We start from the raw sequence: 11,234 nt of genomic DNA, 5'->3' as shown, positions 1-11,234 counted from the left end.
TAGTGTGAGGCTGACACACTGTCTCAGTGTCCTCTTTGCTGAATGTGAGGGCGTCCTTGGGAATACATCCCCGGATTCACTTTTCTCTGGTGACAAGCATTTTTACCCATCTTCTTTATAAGTTCTTGGGGAGTGTTGTCGCTCCTCCACTATCATGGTAATATGTCGTGGCCCACTCGCTTCGTTCCTCTTGGCCGCCTTCACTACTCGGAACTGAACTTGAGCCCGATTGCTCGACACTTCTCGGCGGTGATTTTTATTGAGTAGCTTGGCTTTTTCCTTTTGAGATGGTGGCCATATTCGGCCCCGTGGCCATGTGTATTATATAGTTCACACACCAAGCTATGATTCCTCTGAGAGGGATTCGACTAAATAGGCCTGGGCCCTTTGGAGTCCTTGGTTTTGCTAACGGTGAACATGATATCTGATACATCGATGTTGAAATTGTATCCCGATGGGCGAGGCATCCTCGCTGGCCTTGTGTCCTTATCAAATCTAGATCTATTGATGATTCCTTGATGATATTGTCCTCGATCCATTCCCCGATCGTAGTGAGGTAGGTTTTGTCTCGGGGCATTCCTCCTATTTGCGGCGTACGGCCGGTATCTCTCCTTGTTTTGCATTGGTTTCTCTTCCAGGGGCCTGCTAGGGTATACTGAGCCCGGGGGGGCTCCCGACTGATCGTCCACGACCCTAATTTATGACCGGTGCCAGATTAGGGCGTCCGACCATGTCTTGGCTGGATACCCGAACAAGTTCTATTTTAACTGCCTTGAAATCACCGGGCTTTGCTCGTTTAGGCTTTGAGTGAAGGCCCGCACCGCCCATTCGTCTGAGATTGGGGGTAGTTCTGTTCGTTCCATCTGTGGACGAGGTATGAATTCTATTAGCGTTTCATTCTCCGTTTGCTCAATCTCGGATACGTCGGGCTTTCTCGCCGTTGTTTCAATGGCACTGATGCGTGCCTTCATAAAGGAATCTGCTAGTATGGTAAGTGAGTTTATGGGGTTGGGAGCTAGGCTATGATGCCACATCGTGGCCCCCTTTAAGGGTATTTCTCCGAGCCTCTTCAATAAGACGGGATCGGTCTCATTATCTCGTGTGTCATTGCCTTTCGCCACGCACGTATAGGTAATGATGTGTCCATTGGGATTTGAGGTCCCGTTGTACTTAGGGAGTCGAGCATTCTGAACTTCTTTGGAATGGGTTTCGGGGCCACCTCTTCGGGGAACGGCCTTTGTATGAACTTCTTCGAATCCACGCCCTTGAGGACAGGGGGCGCACCCAGGATCTGGTCGACCCTAGAGTTGTAGGTCTCGACCTTCCTATTGTTGGTGCTATTATTTTCTCGCCCGATTCGATCCTTTTGGTGAGATCCTCAAGCATTTTTACTATGGTCGGGTCAGCTATCGACTCGTTATTACTCGATCTCTCGGGTACCTGTTCGACTGGGGGAGCTGTTTCCAATGCTGGTGTGCTGGGAGTCTTCAGACAGCTTTGTAACTGGGTGATAGCCAAATATTGTGCCTGCAACATTTCAACAATAACATAAAGACTAAGTTCATGTTCTTCCTGGGCTGGGGTTTTTTGGGCTTCCTGTCGGTCGCCATGTTGTATGCTTTTGTCAATGTTTGAGGTTTCGTCGACCAGCTGCATGTCTTGTGAACCCGCGCCCGCTGAAATCGGTCTAGGTGCGTTATCGGGGTTCTTGCGGTGGCGCGCCAACAACTAGAACAGCCACACCATTTTCCCCGTGATTTTCAAGGTAATCGTTCTCAACTCTGTTTACCGAGCCAGAAATTTTGACCTGAAATCAAAAGATCTTGGACAAGAAAAAGCGTGAAAGATAACTTGCATTTCTATAATGAAACCAGCAAGAAAATAATCACTATTATTTTTAGCCCCACGGTGGGTGTCAAACTGTTTACCGTAAAAATGGTAACAACAATTAAATTTGTAAATGGGACTCAAAAAATACGTGATCTATTTTTATGCTAGTTTATTAGAGTAGTTGATGCTAGGCGTATGAAGTTTAATGATGAAATACAAGCTAAAATGGGAGAGTAATCAAAACTAGGGGCTTGCTGCCCGGGCCTTGGGCTAATCGATGGGAGGCTGAGTTGATGCTTGGGCTCGAGTTTGAGCTATCGGGGGTAACCGGTAAGGAGATAACAGTTAGGATATAATTAAAGAATCCTCTTTATGGACAATATCAAGCAATAAATGAATAACAAGTATCAAAAGAAATAAATGGAAAGAGTGGCCTCGAGCGAGTAAGTTAGAGAGAAAAGAGAGAGAGAGAGAGAGAGAGATTATTGATCTTGTGTAGAATGGTTGGAGCAATAGCATCCCCTTACAAAGTGGTGTGGATTCCCTTTATATAGGATGGAAATCCTGTTATAGTACAACGTTCACTAATTATAAAAGCATGGAGATGGGACGGCTAGACGCGACGCCTCGACACATGCTCTAGGCAGGCCGGCTCTGTCAGACTTAGCCGCGTGCCTTGGGAATTCCCCTTTTTGTTCTAGCCTCGATCTTTGTCTTGTTTGAGTTGGGCCTCGACGAGCCTTGAGGGATAGGACTCGGTCGCAACTCCACGTATTCGGGGTCTTGAGATATTCTTCTGAAATGACTCGATAGCAAGAAATTGGGCCCTCTGATTTTGCCGCATACAGTTATATTCCTAGAATAGATTGAAGGTGCTAAAAGTTCCAGAATTGTTGTAGAATTTAAGGAAATCTCAATTGAGGTATGTATATTAAACCCCCTTTTTCTTAGAATTAAAACCCCCGGTGTTTGTGTAGGTAGCGTAAGTCCCTAAATTGATCATACTAGAATTGACTATCCCTAATGTGTTGTGTTGAATGATATATGTTCAATATTTGTTCTTAATAACTTCCATGTCATCTTGCTCTTTTGAGGATACGTTTAAAAATATGGAATATATGTTAAGAAAGGTTGAGACCTCATGTCAAAAATTGAATAAAGGTTGTTATGCCAATTTGTATGAAAAGCCTCTATGTGCTTAGGACTTTCCAAGTTTTTCCCTTATGTGTACAAATGCCTTACATGATAGGCCTTACTGTTGCTGATGATAATGTTATTGAATGTGTAAAAGGGGAAACTTGAATTGAGAAATACGGCCAAGTGCCAAGAACGACTTAATAAATGAGGCCACTCGTGCTAATGTATTGAAAGATGTGAAGGAAATAATAAAGTGAGACAATTGATTGGAAGGATGATGTCTCGAGTGAAATGTCCTAGCCGATTGGGTCATGATCGGATGCCATGCCACACGCATGGTAGTAATTGTGATGGAAATGATGATTGAAATTGTGGAAATGGTTGATGTCTCAAATGAGATGACCTAGCCGATTAGATCGAGATCGGACTCCGTGTAAGAACACAGTGGTATTGTGCATTGTGGCATATGGTACTAAAGATTACCCAACCTAATAAGATGAAAATTGATTGAGTACTTATGTGATCCTTATTTGATGTTATCGTATTGTTTGAAGCTCTTATTGTACATCATGACCATTTTCCCCCTTGTATCATTGTTCCTTCTATTGAGATGGTGCTTAGATTTACATACTAGTACTATTCGACAGTACTAACATCTCTTTTGCAGGGGGCGCTACATCTTTAAATGGATGTAGGTGGTTCCATAGAAGACAGTGTTGATCGCATCTAGTGATGCATCCTCTTCTCAGCAGTCTTAGTGAGCCCCATCTCATCCCGGGGTCATGTATTATATCTATTGTTCATATTTTTACCATATTTTGAGGTATAGCCGGGGCCTTATCACCGGCATTATCATAACTATCTTTGTATCTTAAGAGGCTCCGTAGAAATTATGTGGTTGTGTATGGGTGCTAGAAAGGTTTGACGAATTATGTTATGTTTTGGACTCTTGTTCCCTTAAATCATAATGTGTATGTATTTTGGAAACATAACTATGATGTAGCAAAATAAAATGAATTAGTAATGTTTATATACATATGATCCTCTTTCTGTTTAACTAATGAAAATGCGCCTTCTCTTGATCATAAGTGGGTTGGGTAGAAAGTTTCTAACAGCCTTGCTCGACCGGGTCCTCTCGATTGAGCGTCGGTCGCGCTCCCCGAGGTTAGGGCGTGACATAGCGGACTGTTTTATGGACTGTTTTGGGTTGCTGTTGGATTGAGTATTTTACTACTGTTTTATGGAGTTTTGGAGAAGGAAGGGTGTGTAGAAAAAGCACATAAATGCGCGGTGGTGGGCTGGTCATTCGACGTAACATTTTCAGTCGTTTGACATTACTACGGTGGTTGTTTTGTGTATGAAGAGATTGGGGTGTGTTGGGCTGTTTTGTAGTATTTTACGGTGTATATAAGGTTGGAAAATAATGTATATATGATGTTATTGTTGTGTTCTTGTGTTGTTGGTGTTATCTGGAATTTGGAGGAAGTAAGAATTATCGAGGGGATACTGCTCGTTTTAATACAAAATAAGCTTCTCGTTTGTTGTGCGATAGTTGTACCTTTCGTAACTTAATGATAGTATTATTATCGCTGTTGTAGATTAAGGTGAGAAGAGAAGTTCAACTTGGTGATTGGAAAGATTGTGATAAGGTATGTTAAGACTAAACCCTTCCTTTATTTTGGCATGATCCCGTAACTACATGCATTTGATAACTAGACATAAAGAGAAGTTCTTATTCTTGAATTTATGTACATTATACTAGTCTCATAAGCTACAGTATTCTCCCTTATCGGGACTTCATATCCAGTTTAATTTTATCTTCTTTCAGCCAAGAGAGTAGAGAGTCTATATATATATATATACAGTGTTACAGTATTTTCACCACCATTGAGCTATAATCGATGGGCAGGCCCCTATTGTGCAACCTCTAATCAGATGGTAAGTTATATACCGAGCTTAGTGTATGAGCAAGACCAGAATCACCGAGATACAAAGCCTAGTATGGCCGACCGCCTATGAACGATCCTACTATGACAGAACAGTTACACATACCGAGCCTTATAGGTCCGGAAAACTATTTTACTTACTATATTGAGAGAGATGAGTCAGTATCAGTAGGTAAGCATATTTTCAAATTATATTTGACTCCCATGTACTTTCAGTTATTATATTATCATTCCAGTTTCAGCTTTTAGTTATTTTGTCGCCTTACATACTCGGTACATTATTTCGTACTGACATCCCTTTTGCCAGGGATGCTGCATTTCATGCCTGCAAGTCTTAATAGACAACTGGAGAGACCTTCCTAGTAGACAAAGTCAAACATCAGCTAGGTTAGTAAGCTCCACTTCCTTGGAGTTACTAAGTCTATACCTTGGAGTCCATTTGATATATATAGGTTTGATGGGTAGGTCAAGGCCCTATCCCTACCATGATATAATTCAATTATCCCTAGAGGCTTGTAGACGAATCATGTACATTTTTTATATCAGTGTTGTGGCTTTACCATCCCTATATAGATGTTTAGTTTGCTATTGCTGGTTGTTGACGTTATTTTCAAATGATTCAGAATATGGTCTCATCGGCCTAACTTGAGGGTTACCCCTCCAGAGTTCACAGTTACAGAATATTACGTTCAGGCCAAGTATGGCACCAGGTGTCGGCCACGCCTCTTCAGGTTTGGGGCGTGACAAAAAATATAAGGCAGGTGTTGCCCATATTTTCAGTTTTGCAAACCCTTCATGTACTACTTTTAGTATTTTGATCATAACTCTTTGTACAAAGCTGATATGGGGGTGATTCAAGACACTTAGGAATCCTAAGAAATATATCTACAACTCCATAAATTCTAGTGTTTCCATTTACATCTTCAAAACTGAGCCACAACAAGACAGTGGTACTGTCAAGAATTTCGATTTTAAAACTTTTAGGGTTATTTTCACCGATATCATGTTTAGTTCGATGTGTTGACATCATTAAACATATATAGATATTTGATTATATATTTAAGGTATATATATCCTTGTAAAATCTAAGGGGAAGTATTTGAGGAAGTAGACAGATTTTGTTGGTCTATGGTGTAGACGATTAGAACGTCCTAAAATTTTGCTAGAACTGTTATGTGATAAAATACCAAGGATTGTGTATAAACTTGATCTTGAAATCTCTGTACTTCCTGGATATTTAGAAATAACTTGAATTTTTTCTTCCTTTCTATTCACTTTATATCTTTGTATTGGTATTATCTCAATATTGCAAGATATTCGCTAAATTGCCCTCTCATACAGATTTCTTGATCATTTTGCATCCTTGTTGGGACTTTGTCCTTTTTTGTAGAAGTGACTATGTCACTCATATCATCATACCTATTGATTTGGATCTTTTTCGTGTTAAATTATGGAACTTGTATGTGTTATGTACGACTAGAAAGTTGTTTCTAATATGGTTCTTGATTCTCTTGATTATTGGGTTTCGACCCTACATGATTTGGGGATTCGGTCCATCTTGATATTTGAATATGCTTAGTGTAATGGCATGACGTACATGTTGGGCGAAAATGGATATTTGGCAAACTCTCTTGGATTGATATTATACTCAGGCAATGTGCGAGAAGAGATTTGAAGAAGGCCTTTTGGAGTAGACTTTTTGGGAGCTTTTGTTGAGATCACATTTGCATATGCATCTAGGTTTTGGATAGTTTTAGGACTTGTACTTGATCTATATGTCACACATATGTATGTAATTTTGGAGGCTTGTTGGATCTCAAGACCATAAGTTTGTAACTTGAATTTGGTGACTTGTTTTGTTGTTTAGGATGTGTTAATAACCCAAGTCTTGTATTAGGCTAAATTTACACTTTGTCTTATAAATATGTACGAATTTGCAGTGATGTTGAACGAAAAGTACAATTTTGTTAGGAAGTTGCGTTAACATGTTAATTATTCAAGAAAGGTTGTATCAAATTATCTTAATGCTTACACTTTGTATTTCATTTAAGAAATTTTATGAAGTATATATTCAAAAACAAAACATTACCCTTGAACCTTTATCGCAGGGCCTATTTCTGCTACTAAATTATTATGAATGCCTTTTTAGATTAATATCTTCTGAATGTTGTAAGTAGTAAATTAGCTTTGTTTGTAAGTAGCACCCTCCCAAAGAGGGAAAGAGGGTTGCTACAAGAGTTTTCCTAAAACTAGATGATCCCAAAAAAAAATTTAGTAAGAACCACAATATATACGGGAATGGATACCCGTCCAAGATGATAACATCAAACTTAAGGAGATCTAGTTACCCATAATAGTGGCAAATGATCGACAAAACATAATTATGAATGTAATGCCAGCTCATAATGGCTAACTTGTGACATGAAAGTCTAAATATAGTTTAGGAATAATCTAAGCATCAACACATAATAATTAAGCTTATATAATCTTAAATGAATCTATTAGTATCATATAGAGGTTATGTATACATAAAAACATCAAAGGAACCGAACAAACGGAAGTCCAGATGGCATAGGCCAAATGGGCGATTCGCCCTTTTCGTTTTTGTTGTGTTTTGAAGTTCCAAACTAAACTAGTTACGTCCATACTTCACATATGGAATTGAATTCTATACAAGGATTCAATACATGATGAAATATTCCTAGAAAAACTCTTAAAAGATCAAGAAGAAAGGCTAGAACATAGCTAAACAAAATCACGCCAAAAACGAAATGAAAACCCTATATACCTCTTGTGCTCTTGCTTCCAAACCTTGTTCCCTTTGATCCACGCCCTTTTTATGCTTGTATAGATAAAATAGAGAAATGACAAGCTTTCTTAGCCATGAAGAACTATCCAAAACTCTAGTTATATGGAGAAAGGAGGACGTCAAAATCTTACCTATGTTGTATGGATCGCATTGATGTGTTCGCTTCTTGATTTTGAGTTGCGGGTGATGGACTTCCTTCAACAACCTAAGAAAATTCTTGGAGAGATATGGAAGCTCTACTTGTGAGTGAATTTGCTGGAAATATGAGGAAAAAGAAGACTAAGTCTTCTATTTATAGTAAGGTTGAAAAGTCAACCACATGTGTGCTTCACCGACCCTTCTTCCGATGCTCACATCTCTTTATCCGGACGTTTTATGAACGAACGTTCAAGAGCATTGGAAACTAAATTCTAAGACCTTAAATTTGGTATATAATATTTCCCCAAAAGACCTTATATAACATATAAAATTAATTCTCATAAAATTTCGTTACAAGGCAAATCCTCAGTCAGTGTTTCCGCAACTTAAATCCGATTTTTTCCAAACTTTATAATCTATATCCAAACATCATATATAGTCATATTATGACATTAAATCATTCTTAACAAGTCATTTACGTCAAAAAAGTATGAGGTGTAACAACGTTTATGTAGATGACCTCAGATTGGTGATTTGATGGTTCAAATAGGTTCATATGGTGATTCTGGAATTAGGCATATGTTCGGATTTTGGATTTGGAGGTTCCTTGGGTGTTTTGGATCTAATTGTCGAAATATAAAATTTGAAGGTTTGAAAAGCTTATAATTTTGGCCGGTAGATGATTTTGATGATATTAGGTTCAAATTATTGTTCCAAAAGTTGAAATAGGTTTGTTCTGGCATTTGAGACTTGTGTGCAATGTTTGCTTGTAATCCGGATTGGTTAGGCTTGAATCAGACGCTTGGATTGAAGTTGGAAGTTTTTGAACTTAATGTTAGATCTAAGTTTCAATGATGAAAAATAACATTGTTCTTATTTGTAGGTGTATTCCCTAAGAAAAGTAAGGAATTAACTTATAATGCCTTAAAGAGGATAGACTCAAATTAATCGAAGATCTTGTTGGATAGAAGATCATCTAAGAAAGCAATCCATAAGCTTCAAGGAAGGAAAGCCCAAATTTATAGAAGATCTCTATTCCTGTAAATCCACTTGGATTTCCAATCAAGCCACTCAAGGAAAGATTATATGTCTGAAGATCCGTTAGTCTACCAAATCGTGTCATTAAAGAAAAGAAATCACTCTCCATAATTCAAGGATGAAATGATGGAAGCACCACACTTATTCTTGGACAGAATCATCAACCGAGGTTCATTCCAAGGAGAAATTTCTTTAGTTTGCCAATCTCTCAGGATCTGCACCAATTAAGAATCAAAGCAGATCCCTCAAGTTGTATTTATAGTCAACGGTCAAGGAAAACACACATGCTTTGATCGAACCAACCTCAAGCTCTTTGTTCTACTCTAAACTAGCATTCTAGTCTATAATAGATTTACTGTGCAACTAGTAGAGAGAAATATTAGTGAGTAATTGTATCAAAAACATTGAGAGATTACGTAAGTTCTGAAATCAGTTGGTGGATGCTCAACTTATCAACACACTTGTAAGAATAATTTCAAGGGGCTTTGAAGAAAGAATCCTCTTGCAACCCAGGAGGACTGGACTATGATTCACATTGAATCTGAATCAGTATAAAATATTCGGTGTCATTTATTTTCAGCACTTTACATTCTGTACTTGCTATTTATCCTTGCTTTAATCTCTAGTTGACTAACTAATAGACTAGTAGACTATTTAACAAAAAATAAAAAAGGACGAAATTCCCCCCCCCCCACCGTACTTTCAATTGGTATAAGAGCAGGTCTTACATTTTCATTTTGCTTATCAACTCATGAGAAAAGATCATGTCAAATCAAGTAATTGTCGAAGCTCTATTCCAAGAAGGAACATCACATGAAAGGCCTCTATATTTCAATGGACAATACTTCTCTCTTTGGAAGGTTCGCATGGAAATCTATGCGAAATACTATGATGACAAAGTGCGGCATGTAAATCAAAAAGGGGTCATGACCCAAATCCACCTAGTTGTGATGACACCTAACCCATCCCTCTAGGTAAGCCAAACAATAATTACAAAATTCTAATCTAAATAATAAGTAATCAATCATTGAAATAGCTGAATTTCTATACCTATCCCAAGGATTGGTAGTACAAGTCATGAGCCACTAAGATTTAGATTTATAAAGTCGGTACAAAAATAAATATAATATTCTGCTTGGGACTTATAGAAACGGAGTACGAATCCAAAACTACCAAGGACAAGTAGTAGCTACATCTTGAAAGCAGGTACATCGTCAATGCCAGCTCCCGTCATCCATAATAACTCAGCTCCAAGATCTGCATGCAAGGTGCATAAGTGCATTATGAGTACAACCGATCCCATGTACTCTAAAAGTATCATAACTAACTTAGACTATGGATTCACATATAGTGAAGATGTATACTGTGTCTCATCTCATCAAGTAAGGTAGCATAATAGGGAAGATATGCATAAAGCATCTATACGTTCCAGAACTAGCATCTAGAGAAGATATGCAGAAAAATCATGTATAAATCCAAGGAGTTTGCAAATAGAGAAGATATGCAATGTCAAACCAATGATCAAATTTACCAAAATCCACATCAACTAGGAACCCGTCGGTATCTCACAACCTACATGTACACCATCAAGAAAGAAAACGACAGAGTGACCCTAGGGGGATTAATCCTTATACACACGCTGCACAGTCTACAAACTTACCAATAATAATAACTGATGGACAAATACATGCCACTAATAACAAATACACGGATAACTCATGTGCCAATTATAATAATCGCACGGACAACTCATGTGACATCATATCTCGGACCCCCACAAACAATTCACGTGCTATCAGTCCGGTCCATATCACACAGAAAGCGTACGTACAAAAATACATGTACATGAACAATGGATATCAAATTACATACTCATGGACTGATATAAGTGACATGCTAAGGTGTATTCATGCGCAAAGTGTACTACCATAGCTCAAATTAAGCAGTTTCATCACAAAGATAGCAGTTATCACGCTCAAGCAGGGGATTAACCTATATGTAACCTCTAACATGATCCAATTAGCTCACAAAGTTGAACAAACATAAGAAACATAGCATCATGAGGCTTAGCAATCAATTCAATGCATAACGTGACCTAAGAATGGATAATACCACGGAGCACACACATGGGCTCAACCCCTCACATGTGTGTCACCCATCGCACGTAGCTATCACTAATAACTCAGGGAACTAGTGCCTCAACCAAGTTCAGATAAGATACTTACCTCATACAAGCCAAATCAATACTCTAAAAATGCCTTCATATATGAATCGACCTCCAAAGGCTTGAATCTAGCCAAAAGCAACTCAAAAACATCAAATAATACCATAGGAAA

This window comes from Nicotiana sylvestris, chromosome 9, assembly GCF_000393655.2.
Source record: "Nicotiana sylvestris chromosome 9, ASM39365v2, whole genome shotgun sequence".
NCBI classification, from domain to species: Eukaryota; Viridiplantae; Streptophyta; class Magnoliopsida; order Solanales; family Solanaceae; genus Nicotiana; species Nicotiana sylvestris.
Note: the sequence above shows the minus strand (reverse complement) of the source record.